The sequence below is a fragment of the Stylophora pistillata genome, chromosome 11 (genome assembly GCF_964205215.1).
Source record: "Stylophora pistillata chromosome 11, jaStyPist1.2, whole genome shotgun sequence".
Taxonomy (NCBI): domain Eukaryota; kingdom Metazoa; phylum Cnidaria; class Anthozoa; order Scleractinia; family Pocilloporidae; genus Stylophora; species Stylophora pistillata.
The window spans coordinates 17,852,762-17,870,605 of record NC_142529.1 but is presented as its reverse complement, the minus strand read 5'-3'; the positions used below and the strand labels follow the sequence as shown (position 1 = coordinate 17,870,605).

Here is a 17,844-nt window from a genome sequence, read left to right as displayed (position 1 = left end):
ATTCCTAAGAATCCATTGTTGGGAATTCCCAGGAACAAAGCTGTGAATTTTCACGGTAATTGGAACATGGAATTCCTAGGATTTCCTAGGAATTCCAAGCTTTTCTAATCTTGCTTGGTGAGGATGCATAATTCCTAGGAATTCCTTGAAATTGTTTTATTCTGGATAAATTGGACTTTATTCACAGGAATTCCTAAGAATTTTTTCACCCTTGAAGGATAAATTTGACTAAAATTCCTAGTAATTTCTAGGAATTCTTAGAAACTGTTTTACCCTGGAATTAAATTGGACTAAAATTCCTAGGAATTCCCAGGAATTCCTAGGAATTTTTTCACCCTTGAAGATTAAATTTGACTAAAATTCCTAGGAATTCCTAGGAATTCTTAGAAATTGTTTTACCCTGGAATTAAATTGGACTAAAATTCCTAGGAATTCCTAGGAAACCCTAGGAATACTAATAGCTGACTCAGCAAGAAATTTATTATTGTCTAGTAGAGCTCACATTAGATTTGATACAGTCAGGAATATAAATGAACAACAATAATTCCTCTGAAATTATTAAATTTTAATAGAAAAATATTTATTACATTGCACTTTCATTAAATGGGTACTTTTATACCAATACTAACAATTCTATTTTATAAGAATTATGAATCAATTTTGCATACATGTAGAAATTGTATTTTAGTACAGTCTTTCCTGGTAAATAATTAGAATCTAAAAGTTCTCTTCAATTAAATTTGATCAGAAATGTAACGAGGTTTTCTTAACAGCAACATCACTTGAACCAAAAACTCTTCTTTCTTAACAACCATAGCACTTTCCTTGATCTCTTGATCCCTTGAATTGATCTCGCAGCTTCCTCTGCTGTCCCCTGATCCACTTGTCTACATTCCCTTGGGTTGTCTGGTAGCGCTTCTCCATAACAGCTATTGGAGAAAAACGAGAGATGGAGTTGGTCTTAAATGTAACTTTGGTACAACTCAGAAATGAGTTACACAGAAATTACCAAGATCATGAATGACAGCTGAAATCCAAACTCCTGTTTGGCCACTGACTAATCATGCAGTATCATTTATGACAAAAGGATAATTCTCTTTGAACCTTTCCAAATTCCTCCCGAAAGTTGGCAATAGTTTTTCAAGTTTGACCATGCCTACTTGTACATGTACTTGATTGATCCTGACAGGTTTATTCAAAGCAAAATCATTCAGGTTTATCTTTTCACTACATTCCAGTCATACATGTACAAGTTACAAGTAACAGAGTTGTCTAAGTAACAAGGAAAACAAAAACAATACATCTATCTTCCAATGAAAGTATGGACTCTTATTGGCATTCATACTCAGTGTACCAGATAGAAGTGGGGAATCTGTGGTCAAAACCCTAAAAATGCCACCTACATGACCCAACAAATTAATAGTAAATTTATAATGATTTGGTGGGAGCAGTGGAAATTGACTATTAGAATTCCTCAATGGCACCCTTCCTAATGAAAGCTTATCTAGAACCCAAACACTTGCATGATATTTGGTTAATTACCTGCTATGACAAACTTTGGAACAATTTTAATGGGATTAATGATTATACGGAAAATCACTCAAAACACAGGATTATCAACAATGATAGCAATGTCAAATTCATGCCAGTCAATTTTTTTCTACTTGCCACTGATTTTTGTTACTTTTTCAATAGCGTTTGTTTGACTACAGAAGGTCTCTTACTTACTGTACAGTAAATTTAGCTTCTCCTTGTTTATTCCTGGGTTAGCCCCACCAGCAACAGTGGTCACACCCTTCAGGGAAGAGGTCCTGAGTTCTTCCTCATTAAAGAGGTGGAACAGTATGATTTTCAGGCCATCAAAAGATCAACTTGTATTTTCAACCATCTTAAGTAAGGTACCCTGTGAAGAAAAAGTACCCAAAAATTAACCACTGAATTTTCAAATTCAGTAAAAAGTTTACAGCACTGAAGTTAAATTTTGCTGCGCACACATTGTAACATATTTCATTCTGACCCATTCTCAAAACATTGCATTTTACTTACCAGTGTGCCTCCCTCATTTCTTTCACTTTCATCTGACACCTTGTTTGCCTACACAACACATCAGAAAGGACAATTAAATTTTGTCTAAACATTAACACTTTACTCCCTAAGAGTGACTTGCGGATTTTATTCTAATGCCAGATGATTTTACTCTGTCTAACGCCAGACAATTTTATTCGTCAAAGGGAGACCCCCTACGGGGTTAAAGGGTCAAGACAGAGTTTAAAAAAATATCACATTTGGGGCTGTGATTTCAGCTGAAAGTTCAAAGCGACTTATTAAATGCCTTGGGCCAAGCCAGTGCTATTCATGTTTTACATTCAGCATTAACTTTTCTATCGCTAGAATGAAACAGGCAGTACTTGAACATAATGTATTATAAACTTATTTAAAGTGTGCAGGACTTAAAGTATCTCTCTGTGAGGCTTAATTTATGTAGAAAAATAATATCAAGTGTAGAGAATATTGCTGAAGTGATCAGATGCTCAAAATCAATACTACACGATTCTGCCCAATGGTAAGATATCTCCATTTTACTAGCGTGAAAGGAATTGGTCCAGTGTAGCATTTGACCCAAGATCATAACTTCTGGAAACAGTGCTGTCTTTCAATAGCTAAAAATCCTTTGGAACAAGGATGGTAACACGAGAGTGTTTGTGTTTTAAAAAATTGGTTGTAACAAAACTACAGCAGAATATTTTTGCTCACAAGTATCCTTAGGTTATTTAAATACCTAATTTCCCTGACTATTTTTCGAAGGAACTTCACTTCCGTGCGAAGGGTGTCAACCTCTGCCTTCAAACTTTCAAATTCCTGTGTGAAGTGGGAGGCAAAGGACTCGCTATCCCAGTCATTTCCATGCCCACCACCCACATGGATTTCCTGACTTTTCAAAGGGGTAATGCCAAAAGTGTCATATGGTGAACCGTCATCCTCCAGCATTGACATGTAGGATGATGAAGGCCTCTGTGATGGTGGAAGTTGTATGTGGTTGTTTGTCGGAGTGCTTGTTGCTCTGAGTGGTGTGAGCGATCTGGGCATTGAACTGTGTGCATGTGACTGTAGTTCTGTTGTTGTGGAGGGCAGCACGGTGACTGGAGGTAGAATAGAATTGGTCCTTGGTTGAATTGGTGTATGCATTGATTTGGAATGCTGTGAGTGTGGTGAGTATTGTTGTGTCTGTTGTGTGTTCCCAGGGTTTCCAAGCACACTTTGGGAGGGAGTTTGGTCCTGTTGAGGATTGAAGCTTGGAGGTATATTCTCCTCTTCTTCATCCCTTATCACTTCAGTGACTTCCTTTGGCAACTGGCCCAGTGGGAGGGATCTTTTAGCAAGGATGGCATTCACTCGTTGAGATTGAAATTCCTGTTGCAGCTACAAAGCAAAAGGGACAGACTTCTTTTTTTAAAAAAATTGTTGTACATTTAAACAGATTTGTCTCAACAATTTTTGCAGCAATTTGTATTTGTTCTTTTAGCTTGTCTGTTCACATAATGGTTAAACTTAAGGCGAACCTAATAAAATCAACTTAACCTTTTACCCTGGCAGGTACAATTTTGGCATCAGGCGTAAGGTTCTATACTTAAGTAAGAATATACAAAGTTTATAAAGTTGAAGGCCTGATTTCCCTCATTAAGCTGTATTTTCAAGCCAATTATAAGTTTTTTGCTTCCAAACGTAGAATCAAAGAATGTTGACATTGGCATGTTCATTTAATTTAAGCACTGTCTGCATGTTTAACTCAAGTTTGAGGTCTAGAATAAAAAATGTAACTGAAAACAAATTCACACATGATGATTGACAAATACTTTGGAGAAGAAAATTAGTTAAGTAAAGAACTTGCAGGTTACTAACTTTGTTATCTTGATTTGCAGTTTTGCATTTCTTTCCCATTGATTTCTTTCTCGTTGATTCTTTCCCATTGATTTGACTTTTTCTTTTTTTCTCTTTATCTTTATTTCCAATCATCAAATTCTTGCTTTTTGTTGTTGGCACTAGAGTGCCTTTATCTTCACTATCATCTGCAAAGAGGCAATTACATATGATTTAAGTTCCTCAATTAAGAGACACTGAGATTATTGTTGATAGCAACTATATGATTTAGGAGGTTCACCCTCTTGACGTTTAATTTATAAATCTTATTAACCAAGCGCGAGGGCCGTACTGGGAGAATATCGGCCCGAGGTCTTGGCAATAAAGACCGAGGGTCGATATTCTTCCAGTACGGTCCTGAGCAAGCTTGGTTAATAAAAGATTTATTATACGACTGAAGTTCAAAGGGACACAAATGTGGTATCATTCGGGACCATTCGGGACAGTGCCCGGTCCAATACTTAGAGAATATTGGACCGGCAATAGAGCATTTTGATTGGTTGATTTTAGTTATTGGCCCTCTGACTGCCCGAGTCGTGTAATAATATAAGCTTATTGATAGGTTTAACTTCAAAAGGAGAATCATAATACTCAAACCTTGTTGAACATCAGCAACCTTTCTCGATGGTTTCCTTGGTCTTTTCAGTGCCTGCTGTTCATCTGTAGGAGTAACACAGGTCCATGCAAGGCTTAATTAATACGTTGAAAGTTAAGCTTGAATGCAGCCACCACTTTCTGTTATCATAAAGAATGGCATTTAGAATTTCATCTCACCTGTGGCTTAATAAGGGTTTTTTCGTGGTCTAGTGCTTTGGATTTTGTTGCTGTGGAGAAGAATTGATAGCTGTTTAGACATACAAATGTTATCAGTCTTAGTTGAAGGATATTAAGACATCAGGTCAACTTAAGTTCAATTTCACTGGCCCTTAATTTATTGGATTATAATTGGAAATCTTGCCCTATTAAGCTAATAAGTTAACTCACCAAAGACTTTTTGCACAACTGCTCGATAGATTTGTGCTTTTCCTTTAGAGTTCTTCGAGATCACAGAGACAGTGGCCCCTTCCATGATCAAATCTGCTTCCTCATTGATCTCCTTTTCATTTATAACGCTGACACTGTTTTCTCCAACCCACTGAACAACTACCCAAACCATTGTAGGCGAATATAAGCTAATTGATTGAAGAAAAAAAGGATGAAAAGACCACCGCAGAACTACGAGAATCAACCACGCTTCAAAATTGCCGCTCAGTCAGGTCTAAACGATTGTCAATTCTTGACTAACTGATTGGCTGCCTCCTATCACGTGACAATAGGTGAGCGCCAGAATCTTTCTTCTTCGGCATATGGTATTTTTAGGACTGGACTGGACTGGACTGGACTGGACTAGTAAAACGGGGACTAGTAAAACGGGGACTAGTAAAACGAGGACTAGTAAAACGCGGACTAGTAAAACGAGGACTAGTAAAACGAGGACTAGTAAAACGAGGACTAGTAAAACGCGGACTAGTAAAACGCGGACTAGTAAAACGCGGACTAGTAAAACGCGGACTAGTAAAACGCGGACTAGTAAAACGCGGACTAGTAAAACGCGGACTAGTAAAACGCGGACTAGTAAAACGCGGACTAGAAAAACGCGGACTAGTAAAACGGGGACTAGTAAAACGCGGACTTAACAACAACAACAACAACAACAACAAAATTTCATACGAAGGCGATCACAAATCGGTTATTCTTCCACCGAAAAGCTGAAGTCAATGAGACTCTTTCTACCTAGACACAAGGAGATTTAATGCGACATTTATTTATCGAATTCCTGCGTTTCTGCTGTGAAATTTACGACGAAAGTGTATTTTAGGATTTTGAACTGGTGCTGAATAAAGTTCTTTCTTAGCCTAAACTTATAAATTCGTTTGTATCTGGTGCATGTCAAACCCATGTGTAGCTTAAAGGTCAAACAAGGATTGTCACTCACTAAATTGGCTCGCCATTAAGTCTTGTGATCGCCTTCGTATGAATTTTTGTTGTTCTTGTTGTTGTTAAGTCCGCGTTCTACTAGTCCGCGTTCTACTAGTCCGCGTTCTACTAGTCCACGTTCTACTAGTCCACGTTCTACTAGTCCGCGTTCTACTAGTCCGCGCTTCACTAGTCCTCGCTTCACTAGTCCTCGTTTTACTAGTCCTCGCTTTACTAGTCCCCGCTTTACTAGTCCTCGTTTTACTAGTCCAGTCCAGTCCAGTCCTTGAAATGCCATATGCCGTAAACTCATTCTAAAAATATCTTGTTCCCTCTATTCGCTAGATATTGACACCTGACTTTGAAAGGGTTTCCATCGTTTGCGCACTGGCGTGGCGCACCAAAATACAAAACATCTGGTTTCGCCAAGTGATTTGGTGGCTTTAGCTATGTGATGCAAGAAAAATTCACGAGGTACAATTAAAATTGTCGACAGTTCAAACGTGAGCGACTTACCTTGCTTTCCAGTCCATTAACGATGACAGCTTTGACAGTTGACTTTACAATGGCTTTCTTATGGGCGCGCTTACGGAATAAAAACAAACAATAACATTGCCGTTTTAATTTCTTGTTTTCTTATGGTCATCCATCATAACGACAGTTTGCTGATATTTAGGTCCTTTTAAAAAAAAATACAAGTTATACATCCAAGATCCAAGTCTACCAATTCCAAGACAACAAGATTCAATCAAAAGCGTTCAAAAACTTCTTCAGCTGATCACGAACTGACAACAGGCTCAACAGCTACATGTACATTCGCTGCATCTGTTGAGTCTCATGCATGAAGCGTCAGTAGGGAACCCGAATGCAGCCATATAGATGATACTGAAGCACTGGAAGAAAGTGTTCAATCGGAATCACCGAGAGAATCTCCATTCTTGGATCATAGTGAAGATTCTGACCTGGACAGTGATGGCCATTCGTTGGAAGAAGTTGTAAGCAGCAGTGAAGTCGAGTCAGACATAAACAACAATGGCGATCATATTGATACATCTGATGAAGACAAGAGTTCAGATCATAACAGTTCACTTGCTGGTTCTTTCTCTGACCAGGAAAAAGCTTGCATGGCTATTCTGTCGTACGTTTCAAGACATTGTATCACCAGCGAAGCTGCTAAAGATATGATAGATTTGATCAAAACCGCTTGTCCTGAAAATGAAACCTTCAGAACACTTACTTACTGCAAAGCACAAGAAGTGTGTTGGAAGTGCGAACTGCATGTTTATGACATTCGTGAAAAATGCCTTGCGCTTTTCCCTTTGGATGATCCAAACAAGTATGACTGTTCTACAGCCAATTGTAATGGGTGAGTTTCGGAAACTGGATGTTTGGTTTTTATTATTTTTGTTTTTTCAATTTGTTCCTCATTTATTGTTTGGTTAACGGTTCATTTGGTTATGCCGGGTATGTAGTAATAGTGATTTACCTAAGAAAACAAAGAAAAATAAGTATTATTGGACTGAGCTATCGCAAATCATCGTGACTTGTCAACATCCACGTAATTACCATGCTGTGCACTAAGAAAAATTGAAGGGAGCCCTGAGTGCCCACTGTGCTCTGAAATCCAGGGTCCCCATCATATGCTTCATATGAAAAACCTAAGATTCCTGAGTCGCCCAAGAGCAAAAGTAAGGCGCTAAGGGCCACCGGGCGGTGCTAGTCAGCACAGCCCTGAATTATCAATCTGCTTGATACTGACAAATTTCAACATTTTGATAATTCGACTATTTATTTCTAATTTTTTACTAGACTTCGATACAAGGGAAGTGCACATCACCAATCAAAACAGGAGCACAAAAACAGTTTTGTCACAGTAAACATTCAAGACCAGCTGAAAGATCTTTTGGAAAGTAAGTGATGCTTAACGTGAGAACTAATGAATACCTAATGGTAAATGATGTTAAGAATAGGCTAGTAATCAGGGTGTTATATTTTAAGTCTTTACAAAGATTAGCATAGGAGGTTCTTGTTTAAGCTATTTTGTGTCTGCTTCTGTTCTTTAAATTTCTATATGAACAATGTGTTGTTCACAATTATTAATACAGAGTGAAAAATTTTTCCTATAAAGTAAATTGTTTGTATTTTAAGGAGATGGGATTTGGTCAACCATTCAAAACAGAATTAAGTGTCGTGGGAAAGAAGTCATAGAAGACATCATGGATGGAAAATATTATATTGAGTTGTGTGAGAAAGGCCAGTTCTTACACAACAAGGCAAATATCAGCTTGATCTTTAACACCGATGGAGCACCTTTGTACTCGTCATCCAGTGTTTCCCTGTGGCCTGTCTTCCTAATGCAGTGAATGAGCTTCCCTCCCCTGACAGGTTTGTTATGGAAGTGGTATTGGGCTTTATGAACAATACTGCGATTGAAACGATAATAATTTTGCTTGTTGTCAATGTTATCAACTGAAACCCAACCTGTAGAGTAGATGTTTTACTCTTGTTTGTTGTATTTGGCTGTGTATTACCCAGGTGATAGTGTTTGTCATTTATGTACAGGTAGAAAATTAATAGTTGATCTAAACTAAAGCATAGCAGTTTTGTATCTCAAACAGTGTACAGAACAGAAGTGTCTTTCACTTACTTACATCTTTCACTCACATTGTCTGACATGTACATTCATTTTCAGGTTTTCCAAACAAAATATGCCTATGTGGGGAATTTGGCAGGGTAAAGGAAAACCAGCATTTAATGTCTACTTTGAACCTTTTGCCACCGAAATGACCAAGTTATATAATGATGGTGAGTAAATGTGACATCTGTTCAATTTGACTTGAAAATAGATTGCATGTTTAAATTGGTTGTTGTACTTTCTGGTATCAATAGGTATTCAGATTGTGTTGGCTGTTGAGCAGTCTCCAGTCACTGTAAAGGCTGCTGTCATTCTTGGGTCAACTGATTTGCAAGGAAAATCCTACCTTCTTTGTATGACACAACACAATGGGGAAAGTGGCTGTCTTACATGTGAGGAGCCAGGTATTGTTGTAAAACAAGGAAAAGGCCATGCTCGCTGTTATCCATACAGAATTCATGAGGAAACATCTCCAAAGCGTACCACCAACTCATTTCTGACCAATGCTATCGCAGCACATCAAGGTCCCAAAAAAAAAGGTTAGATACATTTAGGGATTCTTGTTGAGAACTTAATGGCTTTAATGTTTCTTGCAAATATTAGATCTTAGATCGAATCTGACTAGGCTGTATGGGAGGACTGCATTTTGCTTAGATATAAACAAAGAAAATAAATTGCTGAAACATGATTTAACTTTGCTAAATGAAACTTTCATTTTTGTGAAATTTGTTACAGGCACTCTAACTTGAGTTTTGTCAACTAGGTTGCAGGTATCTTTGATGTCACAAGTCTGGCATTAATGCCTTGGTTTGATATTGTTGTTGGGATGGTACCAGATTACATGCATGGCTGTCTATTAGGAATTACCAAGACTCTCCTCTACAAATGGCTGTCAGCATCAAATCACAAACAACCTTATTTCATTGGCGGGCAAGTAAGTTTAGTAAAATTATTATTTATTGTCATGGCTATCCCTCAATTAGGTTGAGGACGATAGTCTTCGTATTGATCAGTGGTGTGTCTGCAGTGAGGTGGCTCATGAACTATAAAAGGTAAATGATCATTTGCTAGCACTTGAAGGTTAATGACTGATATCTACCCTTGTCAATGTGCTTTATATAGTATTTTATACATGGTTACATTTCATGCACACATTGCAGATTGCAAACATCAGCAAGCGACTGCAAAGGATGAGACCACCTGATTATTTGTCAAGACTTCCAAGGGACTTAGAAAAGCATTTCAAAAACTTGAAAGGTGCATGTCTGTGTATAGTCAAGTAGTGTTACAAAGTATTATCATTTTGCATTTGATGAATTTGAAACTGTGGTGGGAACGCGAACCTCCACAAGCAACAAATTAATAATGATCAAACCTTTGTGTGTGCTAATCAATCATGAAGGTAGATTGGTGTCCTTGTATGTGTTCTCTTCTGCTCCCCTCTAATCATGCTTCAGACTTCTAGTATTTGAATGCCTGCCATGCATGCAGGCTAAAAGGGCATGTGGGTCACAACAACTGTTCAGTGTGAAGCTAATTAGAAAATGTTATTAACAATTGATTGTTAAGCATTTTATCCCTTTTTACTTTGTTTAAAGCTTCAGAGTTGCAAGCTTGGCTGTTATGCTACGCACTCCCATGTTTAAACGATTACCTGCCTGACAAATACCCGCTACATTTTGGACACCTGGCAGAAGGTATTTTCATCCTTCTTGGAGATGCAATTACACCTCTTCAGTTAAACAGAGCAAAAGAGCTTCTGCACACCTTTTACAAGGACTTTCAGAGTTTATACGGTGAGAGCATGTGATACTGCTGTAATCAGTTGTGTGGCTGGACCATTTGATCTATTCAGGTGCAATACATCAGATATGCAACACACACACCAAAAAAAAAACTAATTCTATATTGGTCAGGGTTTTTTTTTTAGAAAACTTAGGCACAATGTTTGAAAACAGACATAATGTTTTGTTGTTGCCTGTTTTGCTAATTTCTAACTTAAAAGGTAACGTTCAAAGATTAGAATTTAAGATTTTTATAAGTCTATCAACTGTGAAATCAAGAACTGAATATTGTTAAATGTCTTTACAGGAAATGGAAGTTGTGGGCTCAATGTTCACAATGCCGGTGTTCATTTGGCTGATTATGTACAGGATGGGGACCGCTTTGGGCTTGCTCAGCCTTTGGTTTTGAGGATATGAATGGTACCATTATGGACCTGACACACGGTACAGGAAATGTTTGTAGGCAGGTGAGATAGTCACTCTCTCTCTTTTGGAAGTGAAGAGCAGAGTTTGTTATTGTATAGAAACTGATCAGTTTCAGCCTTTTATTTATGTGATAACATGGAACTTGTTATTCCCCAGTTACCATATTATTGAAAGCTTCTTATAATCCAGGAACCATTTTAGACAAAAGATCTAGTAACTGTTGTAATAGTTCCCTGACCTGACATTACCATTGCCACTGAAAACAATCAATCATTGAATTCCTTTTACATTTAAAGGTTCTGTGGATGCTTCATGCTCAGAGTCGACTAAGGTGTGGCATACAACTGATGGAAAATAGTGCCATGAAACACTTCATTGAAAGAATACTTAACACTCAAAGAGGGTATGTCAATTTAAGTTATTCCAAAAGTTAATGTACTGAATGAAAGGCTTTTGCTGCATTGTTGTAGCCAAGAGGAATTCTTCATTAACAAACATTACTCAGGTGAATATTTGTTTTGTTATCGGGTTTTAGGGTAAAAAATCTCAGGACTGCTCAAGGTTGCCAAATTGCTGGTGGAGCTAAAAAGCTCAATGGATTATCACAAGATTTGCTTGAGAAAATTAACAATGAAACCACTAGCCAAGCAAAGATGAAAGTGCTACGTATTGTGAAGAATGGACATGTCTATTTCTCAAAGGAGTATTCCAGAATGGTTAAACGAAATTCATCTGTTGCCCTGTTTGAGAATGAGAAAATTGGGGAGATAGAGTTTTTTGTCTGGGAACGAGACTCTGGATTGACACTTGCAGTGTTCCGAGAGGTGTATCCAGATCTTGGCAAACCCTTTTTCTTTCAAGATGCTGGCCATCACATTCTGAGGGTGAAACCAGAGAGGTACTGATGCTTTTTTTTTCCTGTTAATGATAGACTTAACATAAATCTGCATGTGACTGTGAAAAATGCTGCAAAACCTTTTCTGTAATTGTCAATGGAAACAATAATCTTACCTATTGACCAAATTAACATAAATTTCATAAAAAAAGGTTGTGGTTGTTCATCATGGTAAATAACATTAATTATTACATGACTCTGGAAGTCAGAGGGCCAATAACTAAAATCAACCAATCAAAATGCTCTATTGCCGGTCAATATTCTCTCGGTATTGGACTGGGCACTGTCTCGAATGGTCCCGAATGATACCGCACTTGTGTCCCTTTGAACTTCAGTCGTATTATAAATCTCCTATTAACCAAGCTTGCTCGGGACCGTACTGGAAGAATATCGGCCCTCGGTCTTTTTTGTACGGACCTCACTGCACTTGGTCCATACTGTGAAGACCTTGGGCCGATATTCTCGCAGTACAGCCCTTGCGCTTGCTTAATAAGATATATAACTAAATGTTATTGTTTGTCTCACAATGTAGTCATTGGTGATGTATATTGTGACGTTTCAACTGCATATGCCTAGTTTTCTTTGAGTGATTATTAACATGAGTTAACATGAAATTATTGTAATTATACATATGGTGGGATTGTTGTCAGATGAGTCAGGTCTAGTCTTTGAAAAACAATTGATGTGTAGCATTTTGTTGTTAGACTCTCTGATGCCACATTGCCTGTCTTCCTTTAAATTTTGCTTTCAGATCTGAACTTCAAGTTGAGCAAATTGAAAAGCTACAAGAAAAAGTTTTTTTCCTGGAAGGAAACAAAGACAACATTTGTGTCATCAGAATTCCAAACTTCCGTGGAGTTTGTGGATAATGTGTATTTAAAATGATGTATTACATTTTTAGATCTTCAATATTTGTGAGTAATTCCTTGCAAGAGAGGTGCTTTGTTCAAGCTCAAAAAGCTGCCCTTAAATTTTTACTCTCAGCCTGATGCATACATCTAATTCTTGCCACACTAAAAAACCTTTAATAATGGAATTTTCACAATTAAAAATATGAGAAATGTAAATTATTTTGTATGTCTTTTTTTTTAAGCATACTGTAATTTTGTGGAGAAATGCTTGAGTTTTGGTGTGGTAATATTAAATGAATCATGACAGAACAGCAGCGTGGTTATTGCCACTTGTAAGAGTTACCTAGAAGTTAGTATTTTGTACTTTTCAATAGGAAGTAATGCTCTTGTAATCATAAGTAATTCTGGAAATAGATTCAACAAACATCTAACATGTAGTGACACCTGAAAATTTTTACATGCAAAATTCTTAGTTGGTTAAATTTTTTAAAAGAAAACGTACTTAAAGGTATTTCTAATTTCACTAACAGGTTTTTATTTGGAATCAGTTATTAGATGTAATATTCTTGAGAAGTGTGCAATTCTAGAAGCTGAAAAATTACGAGCCATCAATTAGTGTCTCAAAAAGTCCATTCGTAGAAAATCCCAAAAATTCCAAACTTCACTCAATTCAACAGCTCCACTAACATTCTTGAGAATTCCTAGGAATTCTTAGGAATTCCAACCCTAGAGATATGTGTAACATACAATTCTCAAGAATTCCCAGCAATTCCAAACCTTCTGCCACTGTGTCTAATTTGCATAGTTGGGAATTTCTGAGAATTTCTGGGAATTCCCAGGAATTCCAACCCTAGAGATTTGTGTAACGTACAATTCTCAAGAATTCCCAGCAATTCCAAACCTTCTGCCACTGTGTCTAATTTGCATTGTTGGGAATTTCTGAGAATTTCTGGGAGTTCCCAGGAATTCCCAGGAATTCCATCCCTAGAGATTTGTGTAACGTACAATTCTCAAGAATTCCCAGCAATTCCAAACCTTCTGCATCTTTGTCTAATTTGCATAGTTAGGAATTTCTGAGAATTCCTAGGTAGAAATTCCCAAAAAGCTGGGAATTCATTTCGCAGGGGTTCGACCTTTAGGTAAAACTACGCCGAACTTGATTCTTCAAACAAATTCAGAGCGGCGAAAACGAATCTCCTGTTCGGTGGGTTTTAAAAGAGAGCAGATTTTAAATTATTGAGTTCCATGATAGGTCCCACAATCAATTTCCTAGAGCTCCGAAGCAGACGGTCGAAACGTGTCGGTCGATTTAAATTCTGCCAGACGAACTCGACTGATTCGAACGTTAAATTTAACAATTCAAAACAATTCAAACTCACCGATTCTCTTAGTTCAGTTCGAACTGGGCCTACAAGATGATTTTTTAAGTTTTGCTGTATGGAGTTTTATCCTTTTGTATTAATTATTTGCACTTCCAGGTATATTTGCAATCTCTACTTGCTTACGCTCATGAAACTTAATAGAAATTACAAACCTTTTTCCCTCCGCACTGCGTAATATTTGCAGAGAAATCAAAGCAGCGAATTTATACCTGGTTTCTTGAACCTGGCGGAGTAAGGGCAAACCAAATAAACATTTGAGTATGGTTCGCACTGAGATCCTTCTATTCCAAACAAAAATAATTCTATTTTCGCTTTTTCTGCACCTGAAAAATCTGTTCTGCATGCGTCCTTTCTCAAAAAACCGTGAAGTTTCTGCAATGACTCTGGCAACTTTAAAGCTTTTCGATCGGGCATAAAGATCTTAGTAATGAAACCAATATTGATGTGGAAAAAAAGGCAATGCTCAGGACAAGTACTCACCATTTGGTGTGATACACCACGCAAACAGAGCAACCAAAGCGAGAGAAAAAGTTTCCATGGTTTCTTTGTTGGTTTGCCGTGAGAATCGACAGGAGAATGATCGCAATATTTCACGAAACTAATTTCCCGTGAAATTCTGGCGATGTTGAATTTGGGCATGGATGTGAGCTATTGAATTGCCCCGACCAATCAAATGTTAGGAAAGCAGTTGAGCTTTATCTGGTTCTGTCTGGTTTCGATTCGTCTTAAAATACAATATAGGCTTTGGGCCTTTAGAAACTTTAATAAAGGCTGGTAGCAGTTGTGACGAATGCTCATACATATTCGTTAATGGATAATTACTGAGGCATATGGCATTATGAGAAATATTGCAGCCAGCTGAGACCGTAGGCCGAAGCTGGCTGCAATATTTCTTATAATGCCATGTGCCGAAGTAATTATCTATTATAATGATTGATCCCCATGAAATCCTATTGTTCTGTGTCTGTGTTGGATCTTCGATTTTGGTCGCACCTATGTGTGATAATTGTGATGCTCATTGCTATTGTTCTTTGTTGAGATTTTAATTGTGCCTTGGGTTGTTATTGTAGCTCGTTGTTACAGTTGTTCAAAACAGTTCTGTTGATGGAATTAATTCGTGCAAGGCGTATAACACTGCTAATTTGCATACTTTATAAGCCAGAGAATTCAGTCATTTTACTCAGTGCGAACCTGGGTTTAGAAAGAGGATGGTTTCGTCGAAAGACCGGAAGGATTCTTTATTACACAGAGCTCTACGAAGGCAGATATTTCAGCAGAAATGGAAGATAATGTAATGTAACGTTTGGACATTTCTGTCAGTGCTTTAATTCTTATCGACTTCTAAAGGCGGCGTTTCCATTTTCTTTTTTTCAATAGAGCAAAGATTTAGAACGCCAATTACAGCTTCAGAATGCGAGAAATTTGACAATAGTTGGGTTTCAGATGCCAGCCGCCGGAAATGGGCGTGAGTTTTGAAAGTCTTTGATGAGTGGAAGAAGCAATATTTTTAATAATTGTACCCCTGATAATTTCCCTCAAAACAAAAAGGACCGCCTCCGTTTTCCTCGTACAGTTGTTTTGCCTCCTTAAAGACTACAATCGTAGATTTAATGCTGAGAGAGAACAATAGAATTTCAAGGGGATAAGTAATTACTAGTATGTCTCGCTTCTGTGACAGAATGATTATGACTGTGTGTATAAAGGTCGATCAACTGTTGCATTATTGTTGTTAGTGGTTTCTGCTTGATATAATGTGGTTGTCCGTTTTACTGAACCTTTCGTTTCAGCAATGGCCAGCAAATGGAAAAAAAGTAGACCTCTTTTGCCTCGATGTCATACATTGGTCACGTGTCCAAAATAGGCAAACAAAAGTTATGGCCGTTTAAAATTTTACTGCAAGCATAAACAACTGGACAGGTGTAGTTTTCGCGCGTTTTTTTTTTTTTTTTTTTTTTTTTTTGCGTTAAGTGCTAGTTACGCGCCAGGGAAGGGGTGCAAAATTTCCCCCCCCCCCCCCCACACTCGCACGGTTAGCCTAGCTCTCGCCTCTATTCAGATGAAAAACACAAGAAAATTTAATCTGTTCTGCAGGCTATGCGAAGAGCGAAGAACACCGCCTTAAACAGGTTTTACGTTTAGAGCTGCCACATTAATTCCCGAAACTCAGATTTGTCTTTCTGTAAATTCCCTAAGGATCCTAAGCTATAGAAGTTAAATATCTGCGGTATAATTCTTCAACGAAAAGTCTCACGAATGGTAAAACTTGCTTGTCAGGAAAATTATTTTTTGTTGTATCGGTTTCTTTAAAAGCGAAGAACTAGCCAGTAGCTCTCTGATGAATAGTTGCATGACAGGGCAAAGCAGTACACCATTTCGGCGCATACAACTCCTTTTTCTTAACAAGGGCGACCACTTTGAAAAAGTAATTGACCTTTTACAATCTATTAGCCTTCCAAACTTCCTTTGTCGCAAACACGAGGTTAAGAAAGTCTTTTTCACGATGGCTACGTGACCCATGAGCATGAGGTCATACATGTTGTATAGAACTAAATTTTAGCGCCATGGTAACGTGACGTGAATAGATGAATGAGAAACTTTATTTCAACACGATAAAATATTCAGCACAGCTGGTGGGGTAATGCATTTTAAATTAGAACTAATAATCGCTTTCTTTCTCGACTACGGGAATATTTCACTAACTGACCTTATATATATCAATGTTATGCTTCATTCTTCAAAGCCTCCCGACACATGTAAATGATGTGGACGGGTATTCTGAAGTTGCTCCCAGAATACCCGGCCACTCATCTACATGTCATTGAATAAGAATAGCATCTATTGTGTTATGCTTCATTCTTCAAAGCCTCCCGACACATGTAAATGATGTGGACGGGCATTCTGAAGTTGCTCCAATTTCGTAACCGTAATCAACGTCTGAAGGGAGACTGACAAAATGCCAGTATATCATGGGGCGCTAAAGAGTTACACGCCCATAAAGTTCCGCCGCTGTGAGTAATCGGTTATCCACAATACAAGCAATACAGGAGCTTGCTCAAAGAAAACATTATCCTAAGCTTGTCTAGACAAATTACAACAATCAACTATTCCATATAGTTGGTATATTTCTGTTACTGATCGAATCCGAAAACACATTCTATGCAGAAACAGACTATTGTTTTTCAAGGACGATGTGCAATAAATAATGAACTAAATTTCCATGCAGCTTAAAATACTACAACGTTCAAGGTAAGTTTTCCAAAACTACTTACCGAATGGTAACAACACAACAAGAAAACAAAGCAGCAAAGAATTCATGGTTCCCTAGTCTTTCCTGCGAGTACCAACTTGTTTATTGGCGATAGCTTTCAGGTTTGAGAAAGAAAGCAACTCCCGATTAAGGTGAGGCGAAGTGTCACTAGGTGACTTTGAAGGGCGCCTGTCAATATGTCGATTATTGACGGATTGACTAATGATAACTTAGCACGCCATATGCCATACGCCATATGCCATACAACACCATATACCATACAACACCATATGCCATACGCTTTACCTGGTTTTTCCATTTGATCAACGAACTCTAGAAAAACGGGGTAAATTCTGTGAAATTCATCCTAAGGTGGAATATATCCTAGATATAACAACAAAGCTGAAATGGTAAATTGGCCACCGTAACGATTACAAAAGCTGACGTTTCGAGCGTTAGCCCTTCGTCGGAGCGAAGGGCTAACGCTCGAAACGTCAGCTTTTGTAATCGTTACGGTGGCCAATTTACCATTTCAACTTTGTGGATATATCCAAATTATTTCGTTACCCCACCGACGCAGCCCCAAACAGTTTCTTTAGAAACTATCAGCCTTTATTCATTGGAATATATCCTACTGACTTGCCATAGCCATCTTTACCTCGATTTTCGATTTGATCATTATGTGCCGGAGTTTGTAGTAAACGGGGTAAATTATGACAAATCAACCCAAAAGTGCAAGAAACCCAACAA

General features: G+C 37.9%; 1 protein-coding gene, 1 non-coding gene and 1 pseudogene across 3 annotated transcripts in view; 1 reads left to right on the top strand and 2 right to left on the bottom strand.

The window, feature by feature from the left end:
* The window catches only part of LOC111346918 (fibroblast growth factor receptor 3), a 46,258-nt gene extending 28,743 nt beyond the window's left edge, over positions 1-17,515 (bottom strand). Inside the window, exons 1-2 of the mRNA XM_088738364.1 lie at positions 17,117-17,515; positions 14,000-14,070 (exon numbers count right to left, since the gene is read on the bottom strand). The gene's annotated coding sequence lies outside the window, so the exon portion shown is untranslated. The remainder of the gene's footprint in view (positions 1-13,999; positions 14,071-17,116) is intronic.
* Positions 551-6,511, bottom strand: LOC111346920 (uncharacterized; annotated as a pseudogene). Its single transcript, XR_015992941.1, has 10 exons — positions 6,391-6,511; positions 4,903-5,090; positions 4,693-4,742; positions 4,516-4,567; positions 3,901-4,067; positions 2,780-3,420; positions 2,047-2,094; positions 1,965-1,968; positions 1,729-1,903; positions 551-929 (listed from the first exon to the last, which is right to left on the bottom strand). The product of XR_015992941.1 is annotated as an uncharacterized LOC111346920 (transcript).
* On the top strand, positions 6,999-11,122 carry LOC111346919 (uncharacterized). Its single transcript, XR_015993152.1, has 10 exons — positions 6,999-7,240; positions 7,684-7,784; positions 8,023-8,259; positions 8,567-8,679; positions 8,764-9,046; positions 9,272-9,443; positions 9,670-9,766; positions 10,108-10,305; positions 10,601-10,760; positions 11,016-11,122. It is a non-coding gene; the product is annotated as an uncharacterized LOC111346919 (transcript).
* Positions 17,516-17,844: the final 329 nt, after the last annotated feature.